The sequence below is a fragment of the Gorilla gorilla genome, chromosome 10 (assembly GCF_029281585.2).
Source record: "Gorilla gorilla gorilla isolate KB3781 chromosome 10, NHGRI_mGorGor1-v2.1_pri, whole genome shotgun sequence".
NCBI lineage: Eukaryota > Metazoa > Chordata > Mammalia > Primates > Hominidae > Gorilla > Gorilla gorilla.
Window position 1 is genome coordinate 3,931,044 of NC_073234.2, and position 11,356 is coordinate 3,942,399.

Consider the following 11,356-nt stretch of genomic DNA (forward strand, 5'->3'; position numbering starts at 1 on the left):
GAAATATCTACACAGCTATCTGCATAAACATGGAAATGTCTACAAAGCTATCTCTTTACACATGGATATAACTACACCGCTATCTCTATAAACATGGAAATATCTACACCGTCATCTGTATGAACATGGAAATATCTGCACCGCCATCTGTATGAACATATAAATATCTACACCGCCATCTATATTAAGATGGAGATATCTACACCGCTATCTGTATAAACCTGGAAATATCTACACCGCTATCTGTATAAACATGGAGATATCTACACCGCTATCTGTATAAACATGGAAATATCTACACCGCTAAATGTATAAACATGGAAATATCAGCACCGGTATCTGTATGAACATGGAAATACCTACACCGCTATCTGTAGGAACATGGAAATATCTACACCGCTATCTGTATGAACATGGAAATAGCTACACCGCTATCTGTATTAACATGGAAATATCTACACCACTATCTGTATAAACATGGAAATATCTACACCGCTATCTGTATGAACATGGAAATAGCTACACCGCTATCTGTATTAACATGGAAATATCTACACCGCTATCTGTATGAACATGGAAATATCTACACTGCTATCTGTATGAACATGGAAATATCTACACCGCTATCTGTGTAAACAAGCATACACCTTCACTGCTATCTGTATTAACATGGAAATATCTACACCGTTATCTGTATGAACATGGTAATATCTACACCACTACCTGTATAAACATGGAAATATCTACACCACTACCTGTATAAACATGGAAATATCTACACCGCTACCTGTATAAACATGGAAATATCAGCACCGCTCTCTGTATGAACATGGAAATATCAGCCCCTATATCTGTATGAACATGGAAATATCTACACCGCTATCTGTATGAACATGGAAATATCTACACCGCTATCTGTATGAACATGGAAATATCTTCACCGCCATCTGTATGAACACGAATATATCTACACAGCCATCTGGATGAACATGGAAATATCTACACCGCTATCTGTATGAACATGGAAATAGCTACACCGCTATCTGTATGAATATGGAAATATCTACACCACTATCTGTATGAACATGGAAATATCTACACGGCTATCTGTATGAACATGGAAATATCTTCACCGCCATCTGTATCAAAATGGATATATCTACACAGCCATCTGGATGAACATGGAAATATCTACACCACTATCTGTATGAACATGGAAATAGCTACACCGCTATCTGTATGAACATGGAAATATCTACACCGCTATCTGTATGAACATGGATATATCTCCACAGCCATCTGGATGAACATGGAAATATCTACACCGCTATCTGCATGAACATGGAAATATCTACACCGCTATCTACATAAACATGGAAATATCTACACTGCTATCTGTATAAAGTTGGAAATAACTACACCGCTACATGTATAAACATGGAAATAACAGCACCGCTATCTGTATGAACATGGAAATATCAGCCCCTCTATCTGTATGAACATGGAAATATCTACACCGCTATCTGTTTGAACATGGCAATATCTAAACCGCTATCTGCATATACATGGAAATATCTACACAACTATCTCTTTACACATGGAAATAACTACCGAGCTATCTGTATGAACATGGAAATATCTTCACCGCCATCTGTATGAACATGGATATATCTAAACAGCTATCTGTGTAAACATGCATACATCTTCACCGCTATCTGTATAAAGATGGAAATATCTACACTGCTAACACATGAACATGGAAATATCTTCACTGCTAACACATGAACATGGAAATATCTACACCGCTATCTGTTTGAACATGGAAATATCTACACCGCTATCTGCATGAAAATGGAAATACCTACACAGCGATCTGCATATACATGGAAATATCTACAAAGCTATCTCTTTACACATGGAAATAACTACAGCGCTATCTCTATAAACAAGGAAATATCTACACCACCATCTGTATGAACATGGAAATATCTGCACCGCCATCTGTATGAACATATAAATATCTACACCGCCATCTATATTAAGATGGTGATATCTACACAGCTATCTGTATAAACTTGGAAATATCTACACCGCTATCTGTATAAACATGGAAATATCTACACCGCTATCTGTATAATCATGGAAATATCTACACCGCTACCTATATAAACATTTAAATATCAGCACCGCTATCTGTATGAACATGGAAATATCTACACCGCTATCTCTATGAACATGGAAATATCTACACCGCTATCTGTATGAACATGGAAATAGCTACACCACTATCTGTATGCACATGGAAATATCTACAGCACTACCTGTATGAACATGGAAATAACTACACCTCTATCTCTATGAACATGGATATATCTACACAGCCATCTGGATGAACATGGAAACATCTACACCGCTATCTGTATAAACATGGAAATATCTACACCGCTACCTGTATAAACATGGAAATATCTACACCGCTACCTGTATAAACATGGAAATATCAGCACCGCTCTCTGTATGAACATGGAAATACCAGCCCATCTATCTGTATGAACACGGAAATATCTAAACCTCTATCTGTATGAACATGGAAATATCTTCACCGCCATCTGTATGAACATGGATACATCTACACAGCCATCTGGATGAACATGGAAATATCTACACCACTATCTGTATGAACATGGAAATAGCTACACCGCTATCTGTATGAATATGGAAATATCTACACCACTATCTGTATGAACATGGTAATATCTACACCACTACCTGTATAAACATGGAAATATCTACACCACTACTTGTATAAACATGGAAATATCTACACCGCTACCTGTATAAACATGGAAATATCAGCAGCGCTCTCTGTATGAACATGGAAATATCAGCCACTCTATCTGTATGAACATGGAAATATCTACACCGCTATCTGTATGAACATGGAAATATCTACACCGCTATCTGTATGAACATGGAAATATCTTCACCGCCATCTGTATGAACACGAATATATCTACACAGCCATCTGGATGAACATGGAAATATCTACACCGCTATCTGTATGAACATGGAAATATCTACACCGCTATCTGTATGAATATGGAAATATCTACACCACTATCTGTATGAACATGGAAATATCTATACGGCTATCTGTATGAACATGGAAATATCTTCACCGCCATCTGTATGAAAATGGATATATCTACACAGCCATCTGGATGAACATGGAAATATCTACACCACTATCTGTATGAACATGGAAATAGCTACACCGCTATCTGTATGAACATGGAAATATCTTCACCGCCATCTATATGAACATGGATATATCTACACAGCCATCTGGATGAACATGGAAATACCTACACAGCTATCTGTATGAACATGGAAATATATACACCGCTATCTGTGTAAACATGCATACATCTTCACCGCTATCTGTATAAACATGGAAATATCTACACCGGTATCTGTATGAACATAGAAATATCTACACCGCTATCTGTTTGAACATGGAAATATCTACACCGCTATCTGCATGAAAATGGAAATACCTACACAGCGATCTGCATATACATGGAAATATCTACAAAGCTATCTCTTTACACATGGAAATAACTACACCGCTATCTCTATAAACAAGGAAATATCTACACCACCATCTGTATGAACATGGAAATATCTGCACCGCCATCTGTATTAACATATAAATATCTACACCGCCATCTATATTAAGATGGTGATATCTACACCGCTATCTGTATAAACTTGGAAATATCTACACCGCTATCTGTATAAACATGGAAATATCTACACCGCTATCTGTATAAACATGGAAATATCTACACCGCTACCTATATAAACATTTAAATATCAGCACCGCTATCTGTATGAACATGGAAATATCTACACCGCTATCTCTATGAACATGGAAATATCTACACCGCTATCTGTATGAACATGGAAATAGCTACACCACTATCTGTATGAAAATGGAAATATCTACAGCACTACCTGTATGAACATGGAAATAACTACACCTCTATCTCTATGAACATGGATATATCTACACAGCCATCTGGATGAACATGGAAACATCTACACCGCTATCTGTATAAACATGGAAATATCTACACCGCTATCTGTATGAACATGGAAATATCTACACCGCTATCTGTATGAACATGGAAATATCTTCACCGCCATCTGTATGAACACGAATATATCTACACAGCCATCTGGATGAACATGGAAATATCTACACCGCTATCTGTATGAACATGGAAATAGCTACACCGCTATCTGTATGAATATGGAAATATCTACACCACTATCTGTATGAACATGGAAATATCTACACCGCTATCTGTATGAACATGGAAATATCTTCACCGCCATCTGTATGAACATGGATATATCTACACAGCCATCTGGATGAACATGGAAATATCTACACAGCTATCTGTATGAACATGGAAATATATACACCGCTATCTGTGTAAACATGCATACATCTTCACAGCTATCTGTATAAACATGGAAATATCTACACCGCTATCTGTATGAACATAGAAATATCTACACCGCTATCTGTTTGAACATGGAAATATCTACACCGCTATCTGCATGAAAATGGAAATACCTACATAGCGATCTGCATATACATTGAAGTATCTACAAAGCTATCTCTTTACACATGGAAATAACTACAGCGCTATCTCTATAAAAAAGGAAATATCTACACCACCATCTGTATGAACATGGAAATATCTGCACCGCCATCTGTATGAACATATAAATATCTACACCGCCATCTATATTAAGATGGTGATATCTACACCGCTATCTGTATAAACTTGGAAATATCTACACCGCTATCTGTATAAACATGGAAATATCTACACCGCTATCTGTATAAACATGGAAATATCTACACCGCTACCTATATAAACATTTAAATATCAGCACCGCTATCTGTATGAACATGGAAATATCTACACCGCTATCTCTATGAACATGGAAATATCTACACCGCTATCTGTATGAACATGGAAATAGCTACACCACTATCTGTATGAACATGGAAATATCTACAGCACTACCTGTATGAACATGGAAATAACTACACCTCTATCTCTGTGAACATGGATATATCTATACAGCCATCTGGATGAACATGGAAACATCTACACCGCTATCTGTATAAACATGGAAATATCTACACCGCTACCAGTATAAACATGGAAATATCTACAAAGCTACATGTATAAACATGGAAATATCAGCACCTCTCTCTGTATGAACATGGAAATACCAGCCCATCTATCTGTATGAACATGGAAATATCTACACCGCTATCTGTATGAACATGGAAATATCTTCACCGCCATCTGTATGAACATGGATACATCTACACAGCCATCTGGATGAACATGGAAATATCTACACCGCTATCTGTATGAACATGGAAATAGCCACACCGCTATCTGTATGAATATGGAAATATCTACACCACTATCTGTATGAACATGGAAATATCTACACCGCTATCTGTATGAACATGGAAATATCTTCACCGCCATCTGTATGAACATGGATATATCTACACAGCCATCTGGATGAACATGGAAATATCTACACCGCTATCTGTATGAGCATGGAAATATATACAACGCTATCTGTGTAAACATGCATACATCTTCACCGCTATCTGTATAAACATGGAAATATCTACACCGCTATCTGTATGAACATGGAAATATCTAAACCGCTATATGTTGGAACATGGAAATATCTACCCCGCTATCTGCATGAAAATGGAAATATCTACACAGCTATCTGCATACACATGGAAATGTCTACAAAGCTATCTCTTTACACATGGATATAACTACACCGCTATCTCTATAAACATGGAAATATCTACACCGTCATCTGTATGAACATGGAAATATCTGCACCGCCATCTGTATGAACATATAAATATCTACACCGCCATCTATATTAAGATGGAGATATCTACACCGCTATCTGTATAAACCTGGAAATATCTACACCGCTATCTGTATAAACATGGAGATATCTACACCGCTATCTGTATAAACATGGAAATATCTACACCGCTAAATGTATAAACATGGAAATATCAGCACCGGTATCTGTATGAACATGGAAATATCTACACCGCTATCTGTATGAACATGGAAATATCTACACCGCTATCTGTATGAACATGGAAATAGCTACACCGCTATCTGTATTAACATGGAAATATCTACACCACTATCTGTATAAACATGGAAATATCTACACCGCTATCTGTATGAACATGGAAATAGCTACACCGCTATCTGTATTAACATGGAAATATCTACACCGCTATCTGTATGAACATGGAAATATCTACACTGCTATCTGTATGAACATGGAAATATCTACACAGCTATCTGTGTAAACAAGCATACACCTTCACCGCTATCTGTATTAACATGGAAATATCTACACCGTTATCTGTATGAACATGGTAATATCTACACCACTACCTGTATAAACATGGAAATATCTACACCACTACCTGTATAAACATGGAAATATCTACACCGCTACCTGTATAAACATGGAAATATCAGCACCGCTCTCTGTATGAACATGGAAATATCAGCCCCTCTATCTGTATGAACATGGAAATATCTACACCGCTATCTGTATGAACATGGAAATATCTACACCGCTATCTGTATGAACATGGAAATATCTTCACCGCCATCTGTATGAACACGAATATATCTACACAGCCATCTGGATGAACATGGAAATATCTACACCGCTATCTGTATGAACATGGAAATAGCTACACCGCTATCTGTATGAATATGGAAATATCTACACCACTATCTGTATGAAAATGGAAATATCTACACGGCTATCTGTATGAACATGGAAATATCTTCACCGCCATCTGTATCAAAATGGATATATCTACACAGCCATCTGGATGAACATGGAAATATCTACACCACTATCTGTATGAACATGGAAATAGCTACACCTCTATCTGTATGAACATGGAAATATCTTCACCGCCATCTGTATGAACATGGATATATCTACACAGCCATCTGGATGAACATGGAAATATCTACACAGCTATCTGTATGAACATGGAAATATATACACCGCTATCTGTGTAAACATGCATACATCTTCACAGCTATCTGTATAAACATGGAAATATCTACACCGCTATCTGTATGAACATAGAAATATCTACACCGCTATCTGTTTGAACATGGAAATATCTACACCGCTATCTGCATGAAAATGGAAATACCTACATAGCGATCTGCATATACATTGAAGTATCTACAAAGCTATCTCTTTACACATGGAAATAACTACAGCGCTATCTCTATAAAAAAGGAAATATCTACACCACCATCTGTATGAACATGGAAATATCTGCACCGCCATCTGTATGAACATATAAATATCTACACCGCCATCTATATTAAGATGGTGATATCTACACCGCTATCTGTATAAACTTGGAAATATCTACACCGCTATCTGTATAAACATGGAAATATCTACACCGCTATCTGTATAAACATGGAAATATCTACACCGCTACCTATATAAACATTTAAATATCAGCACCGCTATCTGTATGAACATGGAAATATCTACACCGCTATCTCTATGAACATGGAAATATCTACACCGCTATCTGTATGAACATGGAAATAGCTACACCACTATCTGTATGAACATGGAAATATCTACAGCACTACCTGTATGAACATGGAAATAACTACACCTCTATCTCTGTGAACATGGATATATCTATACAGCCATCTGGATGAACATGGAAACATCTACACCGCTATCTGTATAAACATGGAAATATCTACACCGCTACCAGTATAAACATGGAAATATCTACAAAGCTACATGTATAAACATGGAAATATCAGCACCTCTCTCTGTATGAACATGGAAATACCAGCCCATCTATCTGTATGAACATGGAAATATCTACACCGCTATCTGTATGAACATGGAAATATCTTCACCGCCATCTGTATGAACATGGATACATCTACACAGCCATCTGGATGAACATGGAAATATCTACACCGCTATCTGTATGAACATGGAAATAGCTACACCGCTATCTGTATGAATATGGAAATATCTACACCACTATCTGTATGAACATGGAAATATCTACACCGCTATCTGTATGAACATGGAAATATCTTCACCGCCATCTGTATGAACATGGATATATCTACACAGCCATCTGGATGAACATGGAAATATCTACACCGCTATCTGTATGAGCATGGAAATATATACAACGCTATCTGTGTAAACATGCATACATCTTCACCGCTATCTGTATAAACATGGAAATATCTACACCGCTATCTGTATGAACATGGAAATATCTAAACCGCTATATGTTGGAACATGGAAATATCTACCCCGCTATCTGCATGAAAATGGAAATATCTACACAGCTATCTGCATACACATGGAAATGTCTACAAAGCTATCTCTTTACACATGGATATAACTACACCGCTATCTCTATAAACATGGAAATATCTACACCGTCATCTGTATGAACATGGAAATATCTGCACCGCCATCTGTATGAACATATAAATATCTACACCGCCATCTATATTAAGATGGAGATATCTACACCGCTATCTGTATAAACCTGGAAATATCTACACCGCTATCTGTATAAACATGGAGATATCTACACCGCTATCTGTATAAACATGGAAATATCTACACCGCTAAATGTATAAACATGGAAATATCAGCACCGGTATCTGTATGAACATGGAAATATCTACACCGCTATCTGTATGAACATGGAAATATCTACACCGCTATCTGTATGAACATGGAAATAGCTACACCGCTATCTGTATTAACATGGAAATATCTACACCACTATCTGTATAAACATGGAAATATCTACACCGCTATCTGTATGAACATGGAAATAGCTACACCGCTATCTGTATTAACATGGAAATATCTACACCGCTATCTGTATGAACATGGAAATATCTACACTGCTATCTGTATGAACATGGAAATATCTACACAGCTATCTGTGTAAACAAGCATACACCTTCACCGCTATCTGTATTAACATGGAAATATCTACACCGTTATCTGTATGAACATGGTAATATCTACACCACTACCTGTATAAACATGGAAATATCTACACCACTACCTGTATAAACATGGAAATATCTACACCGCTACCTGTATAAACATGGAAATATCAGCACCGCTCTCTGTATGAACATGGAAATATCAGCCCCTCTATCTGTATGAACATGGAAATATCTACACCGCTATCTGTATGAACATGGAAATATCTACACCGCTATCTGTATGAACATGGAAATATCTTCACCGCCATCTGTATGAACACGAATATATCTACACAGCCATCTGGATGAACATGGAAATATCTACACCGCTATCTGTATGAACATGGAAATAGCTACACCGCTATCTGTATGAATATGGAAATATCTACACCACTATCTGTATGAAAATGGAAATATCTACACGGCTATCTGTATGAACATGGAAATATCTTCACCGCCATCTGTATCAAAATGGATATATCTACACAGCCATCTGGATGAACATGGAAATATCTACACCACTATCTGTATGAACATGGAAATAGCTACACCTCTATCTGTATGAACATGGAAATATCTTCACCGCCATCTGTATGAACATGGATATATCTACACAGCCATCTGGATGAACATGGAAATATCTACACAGCTATCTGTATGAACATGGAAATATATACACCGCTATCTGTGTAAACATGCATACATCTTCACCGCTATCTGTATAAACATGGAAATATCTACACCGGTATCTGTATGAACATAGAAATATCTACACCGCTATCTGTTTGAACATGGAAATATCTACACCGCTATCTGCATGAAAATGGAAATACCTACACAGCGATCTGCATATACATGGAAATACCTACAAAGCTATCTCTTTACACATGGAAATAACTACAGCGCTATCTCTATAAACAAGGAAATATCTAAACCACCATCTGTATGAACATGGAAATATCTGCACCGCCATCTGTATGAACATATAAATATCTACACCGCCATCTATATTAAGATGGTGATATCTACACCGCTATGTGTATAAACTTGGAAATATCTACACCGCTATCTGTATAAACATGGAAATATGTACACCGCTATCTGTATAAACATGGAAATATCTACACCGCTACCTATATAAACATTTAAATATCAGCACCGCTATCTGTATGAACATGGAAATATCTACACCGCTATCTCTATGAACATGGAAATATCTACACCGCTATCTGTATGAACATGGAAATAGCTACACCACTATCTGTATGAAAATGGAAATATCTACAGCACTACCTGTATGAACATGGAAATAACTACACCTCTATCTCTATGAACATGGATATATCTACACAGCCATCTGGATGAACATGGAAACATCTACACCGCTATCTGTATAAACATGGAAATATCTACACCGCTATCTGTATGAACATGGAAATATCTACACCGCTATCTGTATGAACATGGAAATATCTTCACCGCCATCTGTATGAACACGAATATATCTACACAGCCATCTGGATGAACATGGAAATATCTACACCGCTATCTGTATGAACATGGAAATAGCTACACCGCTATCTGTATGAATATGGAAATATCTACACCACTATCTGTATGAACATGGAAATATCTACACGGCTATCTGTATGAACATGGAAATATCTTCACTGCCATCTGTATGAAAATGGATATGTCTACACAGCCATCTGGATGAACATGGAAATATCTACACCACTATCTGTATGAACATGGAAATAGCTACACCGCTATCTGTATGAACATGGAAATATCTTCACCGCCATCTGTATGAACATGGATATATCTACACAGCCATCTGGATGAACATGGAAATATCTACACAGCTATCTGTATGAACATGGAAATATATACACCGCTATCTGTGTAAACATGCATACATCTTCACCGCTATCTGTATAAACATGGAAATATCTACACCGCTATCTGTATGAACATAGAAATATCTACACCGCTATCTGTTTGAACATGGAAATATCTACACCGCTATCTGCATGAAAATGGAAATACCTACACAGCGATCTGCATATACATGGAAATATCTACAAAGCTATCTCTTTACACATGGAAATAACTACAGCGCTATCTCTATAAACAAGGAAATATCTACACCACCATCTGTATGAACA